General features: G+C 46.0%; 1 pseudogene; it reads left to right on the forward strand.

The window, feature by feature from the left end:
• Window positions 1-21,318, forward strand: part of LOC135292513 (zinc finger protein 883-like) — a 91,229-nt pseudogene extending 69,911 nt beyond the window's left edge.
• The last annotated feature ends 4,659 nt before the right edge of the window (window positions 21,319-25,977 follow it).

Below are 25,977 nucleotides of genomic sequence, written 5' to 3' on the forward strand. Positions count from 1 at the left end.
ATATTTTACTTGTGCATCAAATCTCTCTGTTGTATTCTTTGTATTGTTACCTATTCTCTTCACTGATTCTCATGGGACAAATCCCTTGTTCTTGCAGGTGCATTTGTTTTTCACCCTCAGATCAGATTGTTCACCAAGTCTCATTCTCAAAATAACTTCACGTGGGAACTTGTGACTGCTTAGCTGCACTTAGAAGAGATGACAGGCCAGCTGTTAATATAGCAGAACAAGGCCTGGTTTCATAAGGCCTTTCTGTTATCATTATTCTACCTGTCTCTGACATCTCCCCCTTTTTGTTCATTTAAAAAAGGCTCCTATGTTCTGATGTTGAAACAGCTCACTCTTGGGAGGGTATGATCTCATGAAGGTTATCACTGGTTATCTGTTAGATGTGGGATAAGATACATAAAAGACCAATTCCAATCAACAAAACTTACCCAATTCTGTCAAGTCATTGACACAGGGTTTTGCAGCATGAGCAAACAAAAGAATAATGTCCAATGTCTCTTCGGGAAATGGAAAGAAATGACCATTGTTTCCAATTAGCTGAGAAGTAGGAGAAGGTCCATTAGCTGGAAATGTTGATCTTGGACATCACTGAATGTCCTCCTGGGAGCAGGAACAGGGAAGAACTGAAGAAGGTTGGGAGGAGCACTGTCCCATGATGATGCCATGAGGCTTTTGTTGGCCAATTGCCTCTGTCAGTTTCCAGGCACAGCTGTGTCTTGGCAGTCCTACTCCTGTTCCTGTTCTGGCCACAAAGGCTGCAAGGGGATGAGGTTATTTCTCTTTCCACTGGGCCTCATTTCTTCAGAGCTGATCAGTATCTGATGGAATGAACAGGTGACTGCTTTGAGCTGTTGGTGATAAAACACAGGCATCTCTTCTCCTGAAGTTAATGAATCAATTAGGCTTCCCTGTGGGACACTCCACTGGGATTTAGATGAGATGACCTTTTTTCCAAGTTTCTAATGTAAATATTGCATGATTCAAAATGATTAGTCGTCCAAATTTCTCATGTACATATTGCATTATTTGAATGTTCTTAAGGCATTCATTCCTCTTTTTTTTTTTTTCAATAAGAATGAGATACATGTCTTTTGTTATGAGTATGAAGAAACATTGTAGCGAAATAATACATGTAGTGGACAAGAAACTTAGAGCAATTAGGAATAATTTGGATACAACAATCAGGAATATTTCTAATAGCAGACAAAACTAACAACATAGGTGGAATGAAATAAATAGAAATCTCTGAAATAATGTACCATCATTCCAGAGTCTGCAAACAGCTGACAAACCTCGATTCAGTGGGGATTTGGATAATTATTTCCAGATCATAATTCCCAAGCTCCCTTTAAAAATAGTTCAACTGTCATGTACAGACGGTGAAATTGCAAAGTCAAAGCAACTCCAATCTAGTTCTGATGCAGAAAACATCTGGGTCTGTTGGCAAATTCCTGTCCAGGTAGAGCTAAGGCCTGGCCACCACCCAAGCTCTAAGTGGGAGAGAATTCCCTAAATGTAATTTTAAACAAGGCTCCTAAGAATAGCACTTAGGAGTAAAGGTCTAGGGGTGAAAGACTGATGAACCATCCAATAGCCGTCTCCTCCAAAATCTCCTCAGCATGGAGATGCTTTAAACACAGCAAACTGTTGGAGTGGTTCTGTAATAACAATTGGGACTGCATCTGATTGCTTAGAGTAGATGTCACAATACCATCAGTTTAGAGAAGACTTCTGACAAAGCTGAGATATCATTTCCTGGAACTCTGAAAAATACTTGAAAATCATGAGGCAGCACTAGGTCAAACCATGGAGCCCCAGTGCAGAGCCCAGCCAGAGGGGTAGTCTGGTCTAAGAGATACATGAGTAGCTAGAGAACAAAAGAAGGATCCTGAAATGACACGTGTCTTGTAGATAATTACACCAAAAGATGGTAAAACATATGAAAAGCTGGCTATAAAAACAGGAATAGAAACATGAATGTATTTATGACAGAAAAAATGCAACAAAGGAAACACTGAACAGCTCACTCATAAAATTTATGATATCTCAGATTAAATAACACTCAAACCTGATATAAATTCCTTTCGACATCAATAGAGCTTAACAAGATGAACTCAATAAAACCCAGTCCTAAAAGGATTTCAAATTAATAAACATAATTTCATTATCACCTTAGTGGAACAAAAAGCACACTCAAGAGAACTCAATGTTAATTACTATTAATACCGAACATAACTGGATCCATAAAAAGCTGGAATAGATCATTGCTGAAATGACGTAAAACTGAATCTTAACATTTATAAAATCTACCAAAATTTACTTAATAAAACTTAGCCTTATTCAAGAAGGTAACTGAGCGTTACAATATTTGGCCTTAATTTAACAGAATTCAAACGAACATTCTTAAAAGTTATAGATATGACATGATGTAACTCAGTCTAAGGTTATTAACACAAAAAGACAACTTAAAGGTGAACAAGCTGTAAGTGAAATAACAGCATGATGGTCTGCTGGAGGGATTAAAGTTGTAACAAGCATATTAGAATTAGAAGTAAATCAGTTATGAGTAAAACCCATGGTAACTGCAAATTCCATGGAAACAGAAATTCAGTAAGACTTTTCAAAGTGCAGGGTTACTGGGAAATAAATATAATAATGTGCAATTTAGCATATTGCTGAACAACTCAACAGCTTTTAGTGACAGTATCTGGCATCATTTTATATGGCAAATGTGTTAGCATTCTTGTTAAAGAGATCAGACCATGTTAAAATTTGATAGGTAATAAGGCGCTGCATTTACCGCTTTTCAATCTCTCCAGTAACTGTAAAACTACATAAAACAATCAGAATTTAGTCAGAAACTAAAATAAACTTTTAAAAACCCTAGAGCACCTCGTTTTCAAGACACACAAACACAGCTCTGGGCCAGAGCGGGGCCTGTGCCGCCCACAGGGGAGAGGGAAGGCGCTGCCCACAGGGAAGCTATGGGGAGAACAGAGGCCATCTAAACTGCAATGACATAACTGTACACCAATAAAGCTTCTCTCAATATTCACACAGTATTCATCCCTTAATTGCCAGAGCCAATCATCTCATTTTCCATCTCCCAGCAGGGCCCTGCGGCCGTGAATCCAGCCCGCCGGGGCTGGCCCGGCTCGGCTGCCACAGCCCTCCCGGGGCTGCTGCACCTCTGCTCCCCAAAACACTGCGGGGAAAAGAGCAGGGGAAAAGCAGCAACACACAACAAACTCTACAACCTGCACACAAAAGATAAACACAGAAGAGGCACAAGCTGCATTTTATTGCACATTCTGACAACAGTCACTGACTGAGAGTTGCATTTCCAAGGTCAAGATCTGTCTTTTGAGAAACTTCAAACTCAGAAATACCGTTTTTACTAGATGTATACGAGGCCAGGCCTCACTGGAGGCACAGCTTTTCTCGCAACTCTGCATCATCTTGAACTGAAAAAGAATTAAGCAGTGTGCTCATGATTCTGGCATCTCAGCCAGAAAGGCCAGGTATTAGAGGGAAGAAGTCAGCCTACAAAATCTGATTATTTTTTCTCTTCCATTGGCCTGTCAATAATGATAATCAGAATATATTTCCACATGTTAACATGAAGGTGTTTGTATTTACAGAAGCAGGAACATATCTATGAAGGCTTTTGAATTCTCTTCAAGGACAAGGACATTTGAACCAACAACCCTTTCTTAATAGAGAGGCCCAGTTTAACTTTTCACTGAAGATGTTAAACCCAAGGGCAGTTCATGCAATGCTGTCTTTACATGTCGCTGTAGAGACAGGCAAGACACCTATTTCTTCATGCACAACAGCCCATCTTTATTCTTCACAGCTCATATTTCTATGGTTTTCTGAAGGTATTGTGTTTCATTTTAATTGCTTAGTAACTTAGTGCAACTCAGTTCATTGGTTAGTAGTTGCTCATGTAGGTGTCAGTCAAAACCTTTCCTCTCTCTAACGCCGTTTCCATTCTTGTCTCCTGCATAGAAGATGTGGGTAGAAGTCTTTCCTCTCACAGGTGCAAATTCCTTTCTCACAGGAACTTGTCAGGCTAGCTGTTAGCTGTACTTAGCCCAAGCAGCAGGCCTGAGCCATCATTTTACAAGGGTAACAAGGCTCTTCTTTTATAGGGTTTACCTATATGCAACATTGACATACGATTCTTTCAATCTTAAAGAATCATCTTTAATTTCTTTCACGTGAATTTTGACCTTTGTAATATTTGTATATGGTAGATTTGGAGTTCAAATCTGTTTTGAATCATGCCTTCATAGAATCCCAGACTCATGGAATCATTCAGGCTGGGAAAGCTGTGTGAGACCATGGAGTCCCAGCTGTGCCCGATGCCCACCTTGTCCCTGAGGCGACTCCGGCGTTTCGGGGTCTCCCTGGCCCCAGCTGCCGTGGGAGCCCAAGACAGAGAAGTCCAATTCAGCACGACCTGTCCAGGCCCCTCAGGCAGGCCCCAGAGCTGCAGGCAGTCTCACCAAGCTCAGCTCTTTAGTGAGATCAGCTCTTTAGTGATTCTCAGCTCATTTGTGATTTCAGCTCTTTGCTTGCTGAGTGCCTTTGGCAGATGCTGGCAGAGAGAGGAGAAGGCTGTGTGAGGTTCCACAGAGATGTCTTTATTGATGTCTTCTGACAAGGTCTCAGGGACAGCTCTTCTGCAGAACAGGGCAGAAGTAGGGCTTTATATAGGGTACAGGAGTTTTAGAAACAATCCAATAGTGAGGGTCGAGGTGAAAGTGAGCTGTGGGCTTAGAGAGATAAGCAAGGGTCTGAGGGTGGAAGAGGGGCTTCTTAGGTCCAGTCATCATGACCAGGCATTTCCTGTCTTAGGCTGCTGAATGCCATGGAGGCACTGCAGGCCCTGGGCCTGCTACAACTCCACTTTCTGTATTTAGAAAAAAGGCGTTCCCTATAGTTCTTTTAAACCAATGGAAAAGGCATGAGAACAAAACTAATACAATGACAATTACAAGGAAAATCCACAACATTCCCTTAACCAAAGATGCAACCCATCCTGTATATCCCCACTGACTGAAAAGGTCATTGACCCAGTCTGGGCTGTTTTCTACTTTTCAGTCCTTCACCAGTTCCTTCAGTTTCTGGATGTTTGCATGGATGGATTCCTAGCATTAAGAGAGATTGAAGCAGCACATCCCTTCCAAGTCTTGGCAGCCGTGTCCGTGGGCAAGCAGCAGGAAGTCAATTGCTGCTCGATTTTGGAGTGGTGCATGTCTTGTGGTCTCTTCTTCCTTTCAAAGATCGCTCAGGGCAGCCGATGTAGCGCTGGCTTGCTTACTGAGCCAGCACCCAGGGTGATTCATTTCACCAAGGGCTTTAGCTGCAGTTACCCATGGTAGGAATAGGGAGACAGAAATCCTTTTTGGTTTGTTCCAATCGTATAATTTGGGATTGCAATTTTCATCAAATTCTGTGTAGGATCTTTTGTGCCATTTTCATTCACTTTCTTTTTTTCAGTTATGTAGCAAGGTGATATTTGATGTGAGGGTAGAAAGTTTTCCAAGGGTACAGGGACCTCCCTGTAGCCATGAGGGGATCCCAGCCCATACTCAGTCACCACAGATGAGAAACGTTCCCTTGGGTAGTACTTTGGGGTGGAGAGAGGATACAGAGATCACACGAGCAGTGTAATTACACCAGTCAGGAGGGTTATAGGCTTTGTTAATTGGTGGTGTGTCTTTCTGGTATCTGGTTTTGGTCTGGTCAATTTCTGGCCAATTATTATTTGGACATCTAAATTAAAATTTGACACAGTATGTTGCCTTGGAGGATCCCATCAGGTCCAATTCTTGGGGTTCCTCGAGAGCATTGGGCAGCATTTTTGTCCACTGGTCCCAGGTGCCCACCAGGTTGGGTCTCTTACCTGTGGTGAGGAGGAGCTCTGAGTTATAGATGGGCCAGGCATCGGCTGCGAAGGGAATTCCTACCAGACATGTGGAAAGTGGGTTATCCATGCTTCCCATGGATAAGCACATGTTATCCTGTTTTAACGTCCTTGCTGAGGTTACCCAGACATTGTGGCCAGGCTGTGGGCTGATCCAACTGATGGCACACGGTACAGTGAGGAAATCCAAGCAGCAGTGAGGACAGCACCAACGGAGACATTTTTCATCTCTGGACAGGAATGGGGCTTCTGATAGGGAATATAAGCAAAATTTGTTATCTTGATGGTGGGAGGGGAGGGTTAGGGTTTTCTCCTTTGTTCCTTTCCTCTGTTCCTTCCCCTCCCCCCTTTTTTTTTCTTTCTTTTCTTTTTTTTTTTTTTTCTTTCTTTTCTTTTTTTTTTTTTTTCTTTTTCCTTAAACTAAGGATGGGGGAGTGGGTATAAGGTTAGGGGTTTTTGGTAAGAGTTGAGAAAGGGGAATAATAGGGCTTTTTAGGACCTAAAGGGATAATAACATATAATTCAGAGAACAATTTTGTGTTCAGGCTGTGTCTGGCTTATGGCTTGATGCAGCAGAATGTTGTTCAGCTTTCTGTTTTGTCTGCTGTCCTGTGATGGGATGGGCTTTTCTTCTGTATGTGGACATTTGGCAACATCTTCATCTCCAGGCAGAACTGGTCTGGTTTTGAGGAGGTCTTGTGTTTGACTCAGGGGAATTCTTGTCAGTGTTTGTGGGAGTGGCTTTTGCAGTGCCTAGGTATGGTTTTATGTTTTTTCCTGGGTACCATCCAGGAGCAGATGGGAGTAGAACACAGGCATCCCCTCTTCCCCAGGTAATCAGTTGGAATAGCCCAGAAATTTGATGTGTTTTTGGGTCCTTCCCCAGTACAGGTGGTTTCTCAGTGAGCTTTGCTTGGGTGGTATTTGCAAAGTGGTGAAGTACTGGGGGGTCAGGCTCTGATGTTGTAGAGTTCAGGAAGTTGATGACATAGAGAGCCTTGCAAAGTCTTTCCACTGGAGATTTCATTTTTGTTTCTCTTTGCTGCTGACTGAGGACTCTTTTGAGGGTTTGATGTGTCCTTTTTACGATGGATTGTCCTGTGGGATTTGCAGGTATGCCTTTCTTGTGTTCTATTCCCCACTCACTGAAGAACTCTTTTAACTGACAAGAGGTATAGGGAGGTCCATTGCAGAGAGTATTAGTACAGAAAGTATTTCTACTGCCTGGCTAGTAAAGAGAGGGCATGGACTTTTACAAGGAGTGCATAACCCAGGCCTGAAGCCAACAGACAGTCCTTGAAATGTCCTTGGACCAGAGATAAGAGGAAGTTGGACAGTTACACAATGGCTGCAGACTAGGCTAGCTAGACACCAGGAGATACCAGCAAAACCGCAAGGCAGCAATTACACAAGATAGCAGCAGACCGCAGGACAGAAAGAGTGTAGAACCAAGAAAAGCATGAGCAGCTGGTTTACACCAATCACAGCATGAGTCAGGGCTCCTGGACAGTCCCTTGTAACCAATAATATGTACGCTTGAGCCGCATGGACAGATAACAATGCTATATGTTATGAATAGAAAGTTGTATTTTTTTTTTAAGTTTCAGAGTTAAAAAAAACCAAGCCAGACCGAGTCAGCCTCCTTTAGTTTCGCTGCCGAAGGAAAGCTTTTCAAATACCTGTTAATGGCAGGTGATTAACTGATTGTTTCCCTGATGCTGGCTGCATGCCAAGAAGATACCAAGGGAAACCCTCCAGGGTAAAGAGATGGGCAGTGACACCAGAAACAACATGCAAATAAGAAACGCAGTGCACCCTGGATTGTTACAGTTTTACAGTTTTTATAAGAAAAACCCCTAAAATCACGAGCCAATAAGTGACTTAAAGTGACGTCTAAGGATGGGAGCATTGTCCCGTACCTGCTTGAATCTTTTTATTTCTCACCCTAACCTGAAAAGAAACTGATTAAAGAGACCCCCCCGGGTTTCTAAACCAACAAACCAAGGACTCAACGACTCTCCCGTGAGGACAGAGTCCCCAGTTCTGTCTGCAGACCAGCGGACAAAACTGCATCATCCTCCTGCTTCGTGCCACGCCTGGGAGCAGCGGCGGCGAGGGCGCAACCCGTCGATTTCTTCCCACCTGAGCTGATTCTTCTTAATAAAGTCATTAAAAAGGAGAAAGATCTCCTGCCCATTTATTTCAGCTTGGGGGCTCGTCCGGGATAGCCACGCCTGAAGAGGACACCAGGACTGGGACGGCCGCCCACCCTGGACCTGCAGGACAGCTGGCTATCAGGACCACAGAAGATCAGCTTGGGACAGTGACACGGAGCAGCGTCGGATAGGTGAGAATATCCGGCGGCGGGAGAGGGAGGCGAGCGAGTGTGTGTGCGTGAGACGAGGGCCGGCAGCTCAGCCCCTCGAAGCGAGTGAGGACCCCTCAGTACCGCGGTTCCGCACCCCCGCGAGGGGGCCGGCCGGGAACAGGGGGAAGCGAGTGGAACTGGTGATTGAGGCGCCTCCAGAGGGGTAAAGAGGACCCCCCTCCGGGCGTGTGGAGGAAATAGCTGTGTGAGTGGCACGCACCCCACAGGACCCCCCTCCGGGCGTGCGGAGGAAATAGCTGTGTGAGTGGCACGCACCCCAAAGGCCCTGATACAGGTCCTAACGAAAGAAGTTAGGGTATCAGGCAGTTTGGCCCAGACAAAGGGCGCCTCAGAAGCCAGGGTTTCGAGGTTTGACTGTTTGAGCCTTGGCAAGGGAAGGCCAAGGTCTCTCTAAGTCCTGACGAAGGAGGTCAGGCGAACCTCAGAGGTCAAGACCTCGAGGATGTTTTTTTGTATTTTGGTTGTTTGTTGAGTCTTGGCAAGAAAGCCAAGGTCTTAACAAAGTCCTGACGAAAAGGGTCAGTGAAATTGGAGTTTTGGCAGGAGGTCGAGACTTCTTAAATAAGATATATTTCCTTTAGAGAAAAAGACATCTTGTGATTTGGCAGAAAATAATGGGAGGGTGCGGTAGTAAGAAAAGTGGCCAAAGATTAAAGAATATACCTCCCCACAGTCCCCTAGGTGAACTATTAGAGAGATGGGACTTTATAGAAAGTACAGAAGGATTAGAAAAAGTTAAGATGATTCATTACTGTTCAGAAGTGTGGCCAGAATTAGAAGTGCAAGGAGGATGGCCATGGTGTGGGACGAAAGACAAGTGGATGTGTCAACAGCTGTGTAATTACCTGACGGCTAGAGAAAATACTGATGCTGAGGAACTATTGTATATAGCTTGTTGGTTGAATGCTATAGAGAAAAAAGGAGTGCAAATTTGTAAAGTGCAGAGCAAGAAAGAAGGGAATGAAAGAGGAGATGCTAGAATTAAGGAAATTGGTAAAAGGTGGGACCCCCTAGACTACTTGCCTCCTGATGCCCCTCCACCTTATAACCCTCTCCTTCGAGCACCTCAAATAGCAGATCCAGTTCTTCTCCCGGCTGCCATGGGGGCCATTCCCTCACCACCCCCTTCGACTCCTTCAGCTGCTTCTGCACCACCACTAATACCTACTACACCTGCTGCATGCTCCACCCCTTCTCCAGCTCCACCTAACATGCACCCAAGCTCTTCTCCCCCTCCTACGGCAGTCCCTCCACCTCCTCCTAACTGTGACATAAATACCTCCTTATCTAATAACCCCTTATCACCAGGTATAGCCGTTGACTTACAGCAGGTCCAAGTTAATGCTATTACCCCTCAAGTGAACAATCTTGTGTCTGAAGATGGGCCATACTGTAGTACCCGATCCAGGACCTCCAAGGCAGAGAGACTTTTTCCCCTTAGAGAAGTTCCTATGGGAGGAGTAGCAGGAGGTGTTGGTTTTGTAAATGCTCCTCTAACTGCTTCTGAGGTGAGAGGATTCAAGAAGGAGTTAGGGAATTTAGTTGAAGACCCCGTGGGCATTGCTAACCAAGTGGATCAGTTTTTAGGTCCAAATTTCTACACTTGGGGAGAGATGAATTCCATTCTAAATATATTATTTTCCCCAGAAGAGTCCCGAATGATTAGGGCCGCAAGCATAAGAGTTTGGGAAAAAGATAACCGTCCAGGGCCCCAAGTGCCATCAGGAGAAGAAAAATTGCCACTAGTAGATCCGAATTGGAATCCTAACCAGGAGGAAGGGAGGAAGGCCATGATGGAGTACAGGTCCTTGATAATTCGAGGGATAAGAGAATCAATTCCCAAAGGAACCAATACAAAACTGGCATTTGAGAGTATACAAGAGAAAGATGAAACTCCTGCCACTTGGCTTAATCGCCTGAGGCGGAACTTTCAATTGTACTCCAAAACAGACCTGGACACCAGCGAAGGTGAAATGCTACTAAAAGTCCATTTTGTTACTAAATCTTGGCCTGATATACGAAGAAAATTGGAAAAGATTGAGGATTGGCAAGAAAAAGATATTAATGAGTTATTGAGGGAAGCATTGAAAGTGTATTTAAGGAGGGAAGAAGAAAAAGCAATAGCCAAAGCCAAGATCATGCTTGCTATAGCCAGAGAAAGTGTGGGAGCAAACAACTCTTTCCTACAGTACAAAGCCACAAAGGAGTGGGGGGGGCCACCACCAGGAGCAGGCAAGAATACGGCAGTACTGTCAGGAACAGGAGGCATGGAGAGGCCTCGAGTCCCTTTGAGTGAAAGCTGCTGCTATTACTGTGGAGCAACTGGACCCCCCCCCAAGACTGTTTAGCCTAAAGTTGTGAAACCTTTGCTAGCTGATCAAGATAGCAAAGGAAGCAGCTTTAAGACCAGAAGATCTGGTAAAAAGTTTTTTTAAGCAGAAACCACACCCGAGTAGGGAAAAAGAAAAAAAGAACTCATATTTTGTGAAATTTAAAGTTACATCAAGGGATATGGGGGAGTGGTTAATATCTGACGGATGAGTGTTGCTAAACAAAGCACTTGCTGGGATAGTGCTAACAGAACTACAGAAATTAACCCACTGGGGAGTCCAAGGACTATGTGATTATTTCCTAAGAAATAACCTGTGCATAAGTGTATATGGTCTAGCAAAAACAATTATAAAAAAGTGTTTAACTTGCCAAAAACGTGAACCAGAATGAAATAGTGAATACCTTAGACTCAGACTGAGGTCCAAATTTTGTGGCCCAAACATTCCAAATTATAATTGAAGCTTCAAGAATAAAGTGGAGATTGCATACTCTGTGGCACCCCCAGAGTTCTGGGAGGGTGGAACAAATGAACAAAATTCTCAAAAATGAATTGGCTAAAGTGTTTACCCCTAGCGCTCTTGCGCATCAAAACAAGACCCCGGTCTGATATAAGGATTTCACCTTATAAAATGATTTTCGGATTGCCATTCTTGTTAACACCCTATAGCACAGGAGACTACCTGGAAGGAGAAATTTGAAGGCCCCTTTCAGGTACTCCTCATCGCTAATTCGGCCGTGCGAACCAGAGAAAAAGGTTGGACTCACATTACGAGAATTAAAGGACCAGTCCCACCCCCGAACATTGGACAAGATTCTTCAGTGTGTGGTATTGGACCAGATTCCACACCACTTTCACCCCCGGGCATTGGACAAGATTCGTCAGTGTCTCCTTCTGGTATTGGACCAGATTCCACACCACCCTCACACTCTAACTCGGGACAGGATTCAACTGCATCAGGAGTTAATTCAGCTGAGTATACTATTATAAAAGGACCAAATGACTTAAAATTGACATTCAAAAAGACTGATGAACTGCATAAGAAAAAAGTTTAGAATCATAACATGTCTTGAAGTGTTTTAAGAAATTTGTAAAAGTTAAAAATTGTTAATAAGTAATTCTGGTTAAGTCGGCCCAACTTGGTACCAAAGACCCCAGGTTAATCTTCTCCAGAGTGCTCCCCTAGGAGGGACCAAATTAGCAGGGACAGATCAAGAGAGGTTTAACCAGAGGAGCAAGAGACTCTAAAGAACTTGGAGACTTCTTCTCAGTAAAATCCTCAAGAGGCAAGGCCAGGTGGGCAGGCTGTGCAGGATGACCCATACCGGACTCTTGGGAAGGGTAGTAGTGCTGGCTCTGATTGCTGGTGGTGCTCTGGAGAGCCCAGGAGAGCCGTGCAATGAGTACTACCAACCTTTCTATGAGAAAGAAGTAAGCTCCTTGCTGAGAGTCCACAACAATTGTGTTAACCTCTCCCAATTGATCTTTTATCAAGAGAATAAGAAAATATATTGGATGACCCGGAACACTGCCACCTTTAGGCAGCCACTCCTGGGAGAGCACCCTGTAGGAGAAACCTGGTGGTGCTTTGAACGTAATGCTACTGAAGCAAACCTGGTAAATCTGGTAAAAGGAAAAAGTATTTCTAAATATTGGGAGGGCACGACAAAAATTAATATCTTTCAGGAAACCCCTAAACACCTGTTTTGGGTCAATGGTACCACAACATCCACTGAATTGCCAAGAGGCTGGTCTAGTAGTGGCATCATTAAAATTATAAAACAAACTGTCTTTATAATACACAAAGAATCTGGATCAAGTTTAAGAGTTCCTATATATGAGGATTTGAGAAAAACAAAACTGAAGGAACAATATATGTTAAACAAAATTTTGAAACTACAATCAGAATTGGAAGTAATATCTAATCAGACCGCATTGGCTCTTAATCATATTAATGACCAACCCAACCAAACCAAAACAGTAGTTTATCAAATCAAATTAATTGTAGCAGTCATTAGAAACACTTTAAACGAAATAAAAGAACTAGCATATTTGCGAAATCAAAAGACTCCTACACTTGATTCCAGTTGGTGGGATAATCTATGGATTTTCAAAAAAAGTTGGAAAACTATAACCTTCACTGTGGGTACACTTGTTAGTCTGTTCTTATTTCCATGTTTAACAAAAATAGTGACATCTGCTGTACAGAATAACCTAAGGATCTCTAAAAGAATTAACCTGAAAAAACCAAAAAAAGGTAATGAAGCTTAGTAAATATGATCACCCAAGTACTGAGAAAATGTATAATCAATACAAAAAATATAGGAAATTCTATGTTAATGAGCCAAAAATTATAAGTTGATGCAAGCTTAAGCTTGATCAAAGAAAAATAGGGGGGAACTGTTATGAATAGAAAGTTGTATTTTTTTTAAAGTTTCAGAGTTAAAAAAAAAAAAAAAAAACAAAAAAAAACAAAAAAACCAAGCCAGACCGAGTCAGCCTCCTTTAGTTTCGCTGCCGAAGGAAAGCTTTTCAAATACCTGTTAATGGCAGGTGATTAACTGATTGTTTCCCTGATGCTGGCTGCATGCCAAGAAGATACCAAGGGAAACCCTCCAGGGTAAAGAGATGGGCAGTGACACCAGAAACAACATGCAAATAAGAAACGCAGTGCACCCTGGATTGTTACAGTTTTACAGTTTTTATAAGAAAAACCCCTAAAATCACGAGCCAATAAGTGACTTAAAGTGACGTCTAAGGATGGGAGCATTGTCCCGTACCTGCTTGAATCTTTTTATTTCTCACCCTAACCTGAAAAGAAACTGATTAAAGAGACCCCCCCGGGTTTCTAAACCAACAAACCAAGGACTCAACGACTCTCCCGTGAGGACAGAGTCCCCAGTTCTGTCTGCAGACCAGCGGACAAAACTGCATCATCCTCCTGCTTCGTGCCACGCCTGGGAGCAGCGGCGGCGAGGGCGCAACCCGTCGATTTCTTCCCACCTGAGCTGATTCTTCTTAATAAAGTCATTAAAAAGGAGAAAGATCTCCTGCCCATTTATTTCACTATATAAGAGCCTATCAATTTCCAATAAATCGAACAAGATGCATACCTCGTGTCGAGTCGTGTCTTGATTCCAGACCCCTTATCTCTTCATATCATTACGGTGGGACATGCTGTGCTGAGACAGATACAACCTTGTCCTATATATACAAGCAACATTGTCTGATTGCCTGAATGCGTTTCAAAGTGGCAAATCCTTTGGTCTGTGTCCAAACGTGTGTCTTGATCACTTTCTAATGTCCCCTCACATATGTACCCCAGTTGGTTCCTCATAAAACAGGGCTCTAGGTTGATGGTCTGCCACTCTCCTCTAATTTCTCGTGCCCATGTTCTATGTTCAGAAGGATACAACACAGTCCCTTCATGGTTTAGTCCCAGGGGAACTATTGGGTGACTTAAGCTCACTGATGCATTACGTATTGTTAAAACAAAGGCTGTTACTTTACTAGTCGCAGGGTTATAAGTGAAGTTGGCCAAAGTCCACCAAGATCCCTTTCCATATCGGAAGCACTATCCCAAACAATTTTGTGGAGTTCAGCAGAGAATATTCCCCTCTGCCCTCCCTGATGATGCAGCAGCCACTGACTGCATCCACAGTTGTGCTTGAGTACACCCAAGAGCTAGTGAGACGTTTTCACTGGCTGTGCCTAATGCACTAATTATTACCTCATCGTCCTGTTCTTCAGTGTTCTTCCTTTCTGGCAATACTTTGGAGAACTTCCAGTGGTTGTCACCTAGTGCTAGCAGGGAGGATTGTAAAGGTTGCTGTAATTTAACTAAGTCACTCCCCACTGTGGTTAATTTATTCATCAACACTTCTGAATCTATGGTGTTTAGCACTCCCAGTCCAGTCCCTAGCAGCCCAGTGAGATCTCTTTCACTCCTAAAGTTAGGGGGCATTCATTCTTGAAGCCAAGTGGTCCAGTCCATGAAAGGATTTCTGAGAAATGGGGCACACTCTAGTTGAATGTCCAAAGCATTTACCTGTATTCCCATTTCTACTCGCTTCAGAGACCATTCTGGATTAACCAGCAGTCTCTGAGTTCTTGTTTTCTTCATAGCATACGGCCCAATTCTAGTAATCACAGGAACTACAGGCTGCACTTCTGCTTCTGGAATAATTGGCCTTTGGGTAGGAACAGCTTTCTTTTGTGTTAGTGGGGTAGTTCTGATCTTGTTCTTCTGATATTCAGTGCACACTTGAATGATGCTAAAGTCAAGATCATACTCTCTTATTGCACACCCTTCTATTTTTAGGGCACTTACTCAAACATTTGTCACAGCATTCAGAGCTAATCTGAATGAGTTTCATGGGTGGATGGTAAGCCTCATGCAACCCACCTTGCACAAATGCATAGCTACATCCCCAAACATTTCTCCCTTCCCACAAACGTGCATTTGTGACTTTCAGGATCTCACTTAGGGCCCTATGAGAGTGGGGATCACAGGCCCTCCCTTGGCACCGGTACATCCCAGTTACGTTGTACCTGCGCGGTATGGCACTGGCTCCTGTTACAACCATGGCAATGGCTATAATAGTTACCACTTTCTCCATCATGTCCATGATTTCTCTAAGTCCATATATTCACGGTTCCAGGTGAGCTTCAGCTTCAGTTCTTTGTCACCTGGCATCAGTTTCCAGACTTCCTCAGGGGCTTTCTTCACTCGGGAGTGATGGATGCAGGCCTGCTGTTCTTTGATCTTGATTGCAGTAAAGGTAGTGAGGAGCACCTGGAATGGTCCTTCCCACTGCAGTTCCAGGGTCTTTTCTGCCAAAGACTTAACATACCCATAATCCCCAGGTTGTACATCATGTACTGGTCCATCCAAATCTCTGTTTTGAGCTCCAGCCACATATTTTGCAGTTCCTCTCAGTTGTTTATTCAGGGCTATCATATACTCGGGTAGGGTTTCCTCCCCTATTTGTGTAGGTGTGGCTCCTTCTTGAACTGCATATGGTCTCCCATATAATATTTCAAAGGGGCTCAATTTTTCCCTTGTCCTTGGTTTTGTCCAAATTGGCAATAATGCTAATGGAAGAGCCTGGGGCCAAGGTAGGTTTGCCTCTTCTCCCAATCTCACAATTTGTTGCTTAATCAAATGATTCATCTTTTCCACTTGGCCACTCGATTGAGGATGATATGGGGTATGCAGCTCACAGTCTATCCCCAGCTGGTGGCTAATTTCTTGCACAATTTTGGAAACAAAATGCGGCTCTCTGTCTGAGGATATGGTGGCTGGAACCCCAAACCTCGGGATTATTTCTTGCAACAGTGCTTTGCTTACCTCTCGTGCTTCAGCTGTCCTAGTAGGGAAAGCTTCTGGCCAACCTGAAAAGGTATCAGGCAATACCAAGAGGTAATGATATCCCCCCTTCCTGGGTAATTCTGTGAAATCGATTTGCCACTGTTGCCCAGGTCCGCAGCCTTTCCCAATTTGTCCAACTTTAGGCTTTGGGATGTTTTTAGGATTAGTTCAGAGGCAAAGACTACACTGACGAGTTACCTGTATTACTGTGCCCTGGAGTTTCCTGGCCATAATTTTTCCTTTCAAATGGTTGTACAGGGCATCTACTCCCCAGAGTGTTTTTTCATGTTCTTTTTGCACTGATGACCACAGCAAATAGGAAGGCGCTACAAGTTTCCCTTCCTCTGTTACAGCCTGTCCTTCTTGATTATAATTTGCTTTTTTTGCCTTAAAAAGTTTCTTATCCTTTTTATTGTACACTGGCTTACCTTCAATAGAAATGTTTCCATCTGGGATCAATGTTGCCTCCACTGTCTCCTCAAATACCTCACCTCTGGCTGCGTCTTTTGCCTCTCTGTCCACCAGCATGTTCCCTTCTTCCAATTCAGAGCTCACTTTTTGCTGTGCCTTAATGTGCATGATGGCTGCCTTCTCAGGTAGTTGTACTGCACCTAGTAGTCTCAGTATCTCTTGTGCATGTTTAATATTCTTCCCTTGTGAATTCAACAGTCCTCTCTCTCTCCAAATGGCTCCACGTGCATGAACCACCCCAAACGTGTACCTTGAGTCCGTGTAGATGTTAACCTCTTTTCCTTTTGCCAGCTCTAAGGCTCGAGTTAAGGTGATTATTTCAGCCTTCTGTGCAGAGGTGTTTGCTGGTGAAGGTCCAGACTCTATTACCTCTCTGCTTGTGGTAACCGCATATCCAGGGTGCCTTTTTCCACTGATGACATAGCTGCTTCCATCAGTGAACCAGTCTCAGCATCTTCAAGTGGGGTGTCCTTCAGATCCGGGCAGCTGGAGAAAGTGGCTCCAGTGGTCTCCAGACAGTCATGGATCACTGCTTCTCCCATACTCCCACTGAGGAAGGAAGCTGAATTTACAATGTGAGTTACCACAATTTCAACACCATCTTGTTCCACTAGTATAGCTTGGTACTTCAGAAACCTCTGTGGGGAGAGCCAATGTCCCCCTTTTGCCTCAAGGACTGCAGACACCGTGTGGGATACCAGCACAGTCATTTTCTGGCCCAGATTTGGGGAGTTTTGGATTTTGGGGGATTCTATTGGGGTTGGGGGGATTGATTTTTGAGTGGCTTCAGTGAAATTTTGGGGAGTTTTTTTGAGTTTTGGTGGGTTTGACTGGGATTTTGTGGGATTCTCTGGGGTTTTGGAGGATCCTATTGTAATTTCTTGAGGAATTTGGGATTTTTAGTGGAGTTCGGGGGTCTGGACCTTTTAGTGGACCTTTGGGGTTGTCCCAGGGTTTTCCGGAAGGGCTGAGAGGCATCAAAATCTCCTTCCAATAAAACCCCACAGAATCTTTTGAAATCTCAAGAACCCCCAAAATCCAGATGAAACCTCGCAAATCCCCCCAAAAAATGTCCCCTAAATAATAAAAATCCCATAATATCCCTCCCCAACACCCGAAGAAATCATGGCAACACCCAAAAAACCCCATAAAACCCCAAAAATCCCACGAAAATTCTGAAAAAACCAAATCCCCAATGGATCCCACTAAAAGCCCCCACAATTCCAGTGAAATGCCTCAAAATCTCCTAGAAATCCCAATAAAACTCCCAGAATTTCTGAGAATCCCAAAAAACCCAGGAAAATCTCAGTAAAACCTTCCAAAATACAAAACCCCAAAAAATTCAATAAACACCTCCAGAACAACCCCCCCCCCCGCAAAGCACCAATAAAACCCCCAAAACACAAACACCCCCAAAATCCAGAAAACCCCCCAACATTTCCCACCTTGTCCCAGCATGTCTGTAGTCATTTCCAGGCGCCGCCAGTGGCCCCAGGAAGGTGTCAGTTCTCTCAGTGTGATTCCCCAGTCATGCCCAGAATATCCCAGCTGCCTCCAGCATGCATCCAGTCCTGCCCAGTTCCTCCAGTTTGCTTGCAGCATGATCCCAGTTTCTCTCAGGTGCTCCCAGTAGGCCAAAGTGTGATCCCAGTTGCACCCTTTCAACCCCAATATGATCCCAGTAAGCTCCAGCTGGATCCCAGTCACATGCCAGCCCTCCCAGTGTGGTCCCAGTATAATCCCAGTTGCTCCCAGTCAGGCCCAGTATGGGGGATGATGTGCAGGGTGTGTTCCCAGTCGCTCTCAGATTCTCCCAGTATTAGTCCAGTCCCTCCCAGTATGATCCAGAGATGAGCCCAGTGTGCTCCCAGTCCCTGCCAGTATGAACCAGTTGTGCTCCACATGGTTCCAGTGGCTCTCTTTCACCCTCCCTTTGGTTCCAGTCACTCCCAGTATCTCCCAGTGTATCCCAGGTCCCTCCAGCAGGTTCCCAGTCCCTCCCATTATTCCCCAGTATGATCCCATTTGCTGCCAAGCACTCCCAGTCAGCCTCAGTGCAGTGGCACTCACTGCCAGGATGATCCCAGTCACCCCCAGCATGATCCCAGTTGATCCCAGTATAAGCCCAGTTGTTTCCAATCCCTCCCAGCACACAGCCAACCACTCCCAGTTGCTGCTGGCATGATCCCAGTTGCTCCCAGCTGCTCCCAGTCACCCTCAGCATAATGCCAGTCACTCCCAGTAGATCCCATTTGCCCCTAACATGGTCTCAATTGCCTCTGCAGGCTCCTGCTCACTCCCAGTATGATCCCAGAATGATCCCAGTACAAACCCAGTACAGTCCAAGTATGATTCCAGTATGATCCCAGAACAAACCCAGTGCAGTCCCAGTCACTCCCAGTATGATGCCAGCAGAGCCCAGTCCCTGGCAGTGCTGCCAGCGCTGGGATCCCGCAGCCCTCTGTGCGTTCCCCCCTCCCGGCTGTGCCGAGAGGAGCCCCAAGGGCTGGCAGTGCCCAGGCAGGCTCCCCAGCAGGGCCCAGTTTGGATGTGGGGCCCCCAGTTGTCGCAGTTTGCCTCTCCTTTTGCCCGGGCCGGCTTCCCCCCTTCTCCGCAGCGGCCGGGAGCAGCCGAGAGCCCCGCGCTGCCCGTGCCGAGCTGTGCCGGCTCCAGCCCCGCTCCTGCCGCGGGCTGCGAGGGCTCCGGGAACGGGGCAGCGAGGGGGTCGCTGCTGCTGCGGGAGGAGGAGGAGGGAGGGAAGGGGAGGGATGAAGGAGGAGGAGGAGGGTGGGAGGGGAGATGGAAGAGGAAGGGGAAGGCGGAGAGAGAGCAGCCACAGAAGGAGAAGGAGGTGTGGTTAGGGAGGAGAAGGATTAGGAGGAGGCGGGGGATGGAATAGGAGAAGGGGCAGGAAGAGGAAGAGGAGGGACAGAGGCGGATCAAGGCTGAGCAGCAGGAAGCACGCGGTCGAGCCCTCCGTGCATTCGCAGCCCCCACCTGTGGGATCATCGCCCCCATGGCGCAGGTGAGCGGGGAGGGGGAGCTCGGCCCAGATATCCCGGGGGGTCCCTGGGCTGGGATTTTTTTGGGGGGATGTTTGGAGAATGAAGAAGTGCAAGGCTGAGCGGAAAAGGCCCCTCGGGGGGACATCGGGGGGTGGCGGTGGCGGCTGGCGGCAGAGGCAGCCTGGAGGAGCAGAGCCCTGTGTCCCCCAGGAGCCCAAAGTGGGGAGCCCAGAGAGGGGGGAGCGCCGCCATGGGCGGGAGCCTGCAGAGGCTGGAGAGGGGCAGGGGGGACTCCTTGGAGCCCCTGCAGCCCAGAGGAGAGCATGAGGGGAGAAGGGAGCCCAAAAAGCCCCGGCAGCCCTGAATGGGGAGCGAAGAGGGGGCAGCTTTTAGGATTGCTGGGACTGCCAGCAGGCTGGGGAGGGCGGGCACTGAGGAGAAGGGGGACCCCCAATGCAAGCATGACCCCAGCACCTGGGACAGAGGGAACTCCCAAAGAGCAGAGGGGAGGGAGCAGGGGTGGGGAACTCCTGGGGAGGGTTTTTCAGCCCTGAATCTTGGTGTTTGGGAGGTGTTTCTGCAGCCTAGGTCGCTGGTGACTTGTAGAGATTGACTTGGGCAGAAAGACCTTCAAACTCAACATGCTCATCCCTTGTTTTCCCCAAACCAGGATTTCCCATTGTCACTTCTTGTGAGGTAGTGAGGAAGAGGAAGATGTCCCTGGACATGGAGTCAGGTGAGGAGGAAGTCAGTGCCCCTTTGCCTCTCTCTCCTGCTCCACCTCCCAGCCCAGCACAGCAGAACCTCGTGGCAGAGGCCATTTTGAGCGGCTCCACGGTGCAGGAACCCAACGGGGAGGAAAAGCCCCGGAGATGCCACACGAGGAGGGGCTGCAAACGCAGATGGTGGGGATCTGAGGGGGAAAGAGCCAGCCTGGGCCGGGAAGGCGGCCGGAGATGGAGCCAGAGGTCGGAGCTGGTGGTCCATGAGGAGGTTCCTGATGGAGAGAAGCCCCACAAGTGCGAGGAGTGTGGGAAGAGCTTCAGGCACAGCTCCAACCTGATCAGGCACCAGAGGAGCCACACTGGGGAACGGCCCTACGAGTGTGATCAGTGCAGGAAGAGGTTTCAGACCAGCTCTGATCTCCTCAGGCACCAGCGCACGCACACAGAGGAGAGGCCCTTCCGCTGCCCCGACTGCGGGCAGGGCTTCAGGCGGAACTCCCATCTTGTCACGCACCGGCGCATCCACACTGGGGAGAGGCCCCACGAGTGTGAGGAATGTGGGAAGAGCTTCAGGCAGAGCTCCAATCTGATCCAGCACCAGAGGACCCACACTGGGGAACGGCCCTACGGGTGTGGGGAGTGTGGGAAGAGATTCAGCCAGAGCTCCAGTCTGTTCTGCCACTAGAGAATCCACATCGGGGAGAGGCCCTACGAGTGTGGGGAGTGTGGGAAAAGCTTCAGCCAGCATTCCAGCCTGATTGTCCACCAAAAGATCTACTCTGGGGAGAGGCCCTACGAGTGTTCCAAGTGTGGGAAGGGGTTTCGGACCCACTCCCATCTCCTCCTGCACTATTGGAGTCACACGGAGGAGAGGCCCTTCTGCTGCCCCGACTGCGGGAAGGGATTCAGGCAGAACTGCCACCTTGTCAGGCACCGGCGCATCCACAGCGGAGAGAGGCCCTACGAATGTCCCCAGTGTGGGAAGAGCTTCTCCAGCAGCTCTAACTTGACCCAACACCAACGGAGGCACCGGTGAGAGAAGCCCTGCGAGTGCCCCGAGTGCGGGAAGAGCTTCGTGCGCTGCTCCAGCTCCATCCCCCACTGCAGGAGCCACGCTGGGCACAGCCCTGGTGACCCACATTCCCTGTGATCCATGCTGGGAACACACCTGGCTGCTTGTCCTTTTGGTTTGGCCTTGATTTTCTTCTGATTCATCTTTATCCCTTAAAAACAGCCCAAACTGTGTTAAATGAATGACATTGATCAGCGATCTCTAAAGTCTCACCATTTCATAGGTGTTTGAGGGGGCACCTGCCTTTGCCCTGTCTTTTGGGGGTAAGAAATGGATTCTGGAGCTTTCTGAAACCAAGACCCATCTCGTTTGTTCCCGGCACCGGCAGCTGCAGCCTCCCTGGACACCATGGACTCTGGAGAATGGGGGCAGCCAGTGAGGACATGTCCTGGATTGCAAGCTAAGTGTGTGTTCTGTTTGCCATCTGTCAGAGGTGGAGCACTTATCTTCTGTTCATTGGGCAGTTTATCTCTTCCACAACCAATCCTTCATCCAGGAGATAGCTTCTGTCAATAATTATTAATTACCTCCTGTTAATGGGCCAGTGAGTGCTACTGCATGGCTGATAAAATAACATCATGCCACTGGGAGATGCTCTGCCCAGCGGGAGGAGCCAAGCATTTCTTCCTGGATAGAATCTGAGTTTGGAACATTGCAGCAGCCTTTTCCCACTGGATTGCCAGAGGATCAACCTTTTCCCACTGGATTGCCAGAGGAAGACCAGGCCCATCTATACCACCACTGGACCTTCAGAGGAAAACTCCACCCTTCTCCAGGATCCCTGCTCCAACAGAGCCACACCTGTCACTGCAGGAGGGCTTCAGCCACCATTCAATGGGACTGCTGCCAGCACCCTGACCCACAGGGTGTCAGGTTATATTCTGACTCTGTCAGTGGTTTTGGTTTTTTTTTTTGGTTTTTGCTATTGCCTTTGTATTTTTAATTTTTGCTAAAAAAGAATTCCTATTCCCATAGCTTTGCCTGAGAGCCCCTTAATTCAGAATTATAACAATTCAGAGGGAAGGAGTTTCCATTTTCCATTTCAGGGGAGGTTCCTGCCTTCCTTAGCAGACACCTGGCTTTCCAAACCAAGACAGGACAGCACGACCTGCACCCCGTAAGTCACCCCCTGATGGCCACACCTTGTGGGACCCCCATCTTGAAGAGGAAGACCCAAGAGCACCATGGCAAGAGGCTGGATTTGAAACAAAAACTTTAAGGAAGTTAGACATTTTAGAGGAGCTAAGATTTTAGTTAGAGATAAGCTTTATTGTAATTAATTAAAATAAATAGGTAGGCCTTGATGAAGGTAAGAGTTAGTAATTAACTAATAATGGATTGCTTGTCAATCATTCTATAGTCTTTATTATAAACCCAGCTAATCAAACACAATGTTTGGTTAGCTGGGTTTCTAATGAAGACTATAGAAACTGACAGATAGCTTTTAGGAACATAAGACAATTGTGGGCCTCCTGTGTTCTGAAACCAATTGAAGACAGGGAATGGGAATTCTATCAAGGGTTCATTTGTCATATTTGCATTGAAAAGGTAGAAAGGTCAGAATGAGGAAGACTTCATTTACTTCCTCATTTTGGGACCCTTCCCATGAAAGGGACCTCGACCCATTTCAAAGAACAAACTACGTATGCCTAATAGATTTTGAACTAATTAGCCTATGAAACAGGGAATGGGATGTACCAAAATTATGAATATGTATTTGTATTTTGGGTATTCAGTAGTTGTATGGATGACAGGACTCTGTAATCACCTGTAAATTGCAGTGTGCATTTGGGAGCTATCCCACACGCCACCCAGCATCGCAATAAACATACACTTTCTAGCTTTAAACTGTTAGAGAGTTTTTGTCCGTCACAGTTGGATATCGGTGCTAGATCAATATCCATATTTTTTTAATAAATCACTTTGGTGACTGCAGCAGGACATCCTGCACTCTCTGGCCGTGGGGCCAGTGGGGGTCCGGGACCCCTCTGGGCACCCACCCAGGAATTTCTGGGAAGGAGGATCCTGTGATCCTGCTGCCTACATGGGGAAAGACCAGGTCCTGCTGGAACCACGGACAAAAGGTATGTTTCTCTTTAGGGAAAGGTACCTTATTATATCAGCAGTTAATAGGACGCGGGAGACGTCCCGCCTCAGTGGTCTGGTAACCCGTGTGCCGCAGTGGGGACCAGGGCTCTGGTAGTCCATGTCTCATAGTGGAGACAATGGCTGTGGTGTTGTGAATTGGGATTGGAGCAGGGGTGGCTCTGGTTTCAATTTGTAGTTTAAAGGTGCACCTCAGTGACTCGTCATTTGGGTGGTTAGTCTGAATTTTTGGGCTGCGAAGGGTCCCATTGTGGGTGGCAGACAATCCTGGTTGTGCCCCCAGCTTTGTGTGTGTGTGTCTCTGTGTGTGTGTGTGTGTGTGTGTGTGTGTGTGTGTGTGTGTGTGTATTGTAATTGGATCCGTGTTTGTTTGGTGGTTTTGTGATTTTGTGTGTTTAGGTTGTAGATGCACTGTATTTGTTGTGGTTTGTGAGAGTTTGTGTTGTAAGCATTATCATTTGTGTGATTTGGCATGTGTTATTAACGTTTGTAAGTGTTTTTGGGAGTTTTGTAAGCTTAAAGTTGTAAAAGGTCTTTGAAATCCCTGCCTGATTGTGGAGGAACACTGACACTTTTGTTTGGGAGAGCGGACTGATTTCAAGTGTTTGTATTGTGCTTAGACTGTGTTAGAGGGGAATTAGGCTGTGTGTGAGCTTGGACAGCATGTGTTTTTGGATGTAAACTTTTATTTGATGTATGGTCAGGTGAAAAAGGCTTTGTGTGAGTTAAATTTGTTTCCTTAGTAGTTAAAAGAGTGAATGGAAAGCCCACAACTATTCCTGACACAGTCCTGGTGATCAGGCAGTCATTTGTTTCCTGGGTAACCAGAGGGGAGTCCAGACTTTGTAGCCTTGGGATACCTCTTTTTATCTCCCTGTAAAACGCAGAGAGTTTGGTGAGCGCGTGTTTTGATAATTTTATTGGTATGTGAGGTTTGCAGTTGCTAGAGTGTGTGGTAATATTTTAAAGTGCTGATGGTTTACCCCCACCCCCCCAATTCTTGTGGAGGGATTTGTGCTGTGCCCTGGCCAAAGTTTGTGTGATTTTCAGCAGGACCTTGTTAAAACTTTTGTTGTGTTTGGGGTCGTGAAAAACCCCTGTCTGTTTCTTTTTTGTGAGCCTAAACTATTAGTGTTAGGAGTCAGGTTGTCAGCAAGAAAAGGGAAATTCAGTTTAGCGGCTTTGGTTGTATGCAGAAAACAGAGAGCCCAGAAGTAGTGCTGGCAGAGGTAGCTGAGAGACTTCTTTGGTGCCCAGATACGCAGCTGAACTCTGTGTTCTGTAACATTTTCCACCAAAGGGTGAGAGAAATTTGGTTAGCAGTCCAGAAAGCTTCGGAATGGGTTACAGTAGTGACTCACACAGCTCTTGGTGCAGCGTGGAATCGTCAAATTTCTGCCAGAACTTGACTGATACTTTGCAAGGTTTCCATCTGTCCTTTGGTTACAGCATGACAAGAGATACGCTTTGCTTTCAGCTGCACACTGTCTACAGTGTATGAAAAGTTGCTTCCAATTTTTAAACATATTTTAATAGGAATACACCTGGAGCAAAGCTTAACAGAGGACCTGATTTAATAAATTATTAGTAACCTGCAACTTGGGTGGAGTACCTAACTACATGGTGTGGTTTCATTAGATTGAATCAAAAGGAGTTTTCCCACCCCTTTTTTGTAGAACTACAAGTTCTTTCCCTAACGGCTGCTGCTCTGAACCCTGCCTTTGAAGGCCTGCTAACCCTTTCTTTTTTTAGAGAAAAGGAGAAAATTAATTAACAAGCTGTTTTATCCCTTTTGTTTGCTAGCACAACTATATGAGCAGGAACAGGAGGCACAGGAATGGAGAACCTGGTTCAGGGGTATTCCCCTGCCCAAGGAAAGATTGCTGCTGTGATCTGTGGATCGTGTTTCGGTGTGCAGTCTGTCAGGACTCGTGGGTCTGGCAAGGGTACAGGTGGTTAATACCTAAGACTGGAACTTGTCTCTCTGTTATAAAAAGGAACAAAAGGCTGCCCAGATAACTATATGAATTTTGTTGGCAATTGGTCAAGAGTTACGGGATAGCAGTAAAATATTTGAGTTGTTGGAAAATGGGGTTCCAGGAACATTAAAGAAAGCAGTGGAAATTCTTAGAGTTGAGTGTTGCCAGTATATTTTTGTACCAAGGGAATACCAAGTGAAATTTAAGAACTGGGATAAGATCAAATGACATTGTGAAAAAGAGGATCCTAAACATGGGGGCAAATGAAAGCAAAGAGATTCCCAGAGGAAGCCCTTTAGGGTGTATGTTAACACACTGGAAAGAGCTGGTGGGCTATGGTGGCAGTGAAACTAAAAGGGAACTTGTCAAACTTTCCACGTAGTGGTGGCCACTCTATAGACTTGATGGAGGAGTGAAGTGGCCAGCAAATGGTACACTGGACTATGAGACTCTATTACAGTTCATGCTTTCCCTGAGTGGCAAAGGGATTGTGGGATTAGGCCTCCATCTGATCCACTGGTATTGGCTCTTGAGAAGGATAATAAAGCTAACAGGGAAAAGCTGAAACGGTGTTGTAGCACGTGCT

Source organism: Passer domesticus, unplaced genomic scaffold (assembly GCF_036417665.1).
Source record: "Passer domesticus isolate bPasDom1 unplaced genomic scaffold, bPasDom1.hap1 HAP1_SCAFFOLD_37, whole genome shotgun sequence".
In the NCBI taxonomy this organism is placed as follows: domain Eukaryota; kingdom Metazoa; phylum Chordata; class Aves; order Passeriformes; family Passeridae; genus Passer; species Passer domesticus.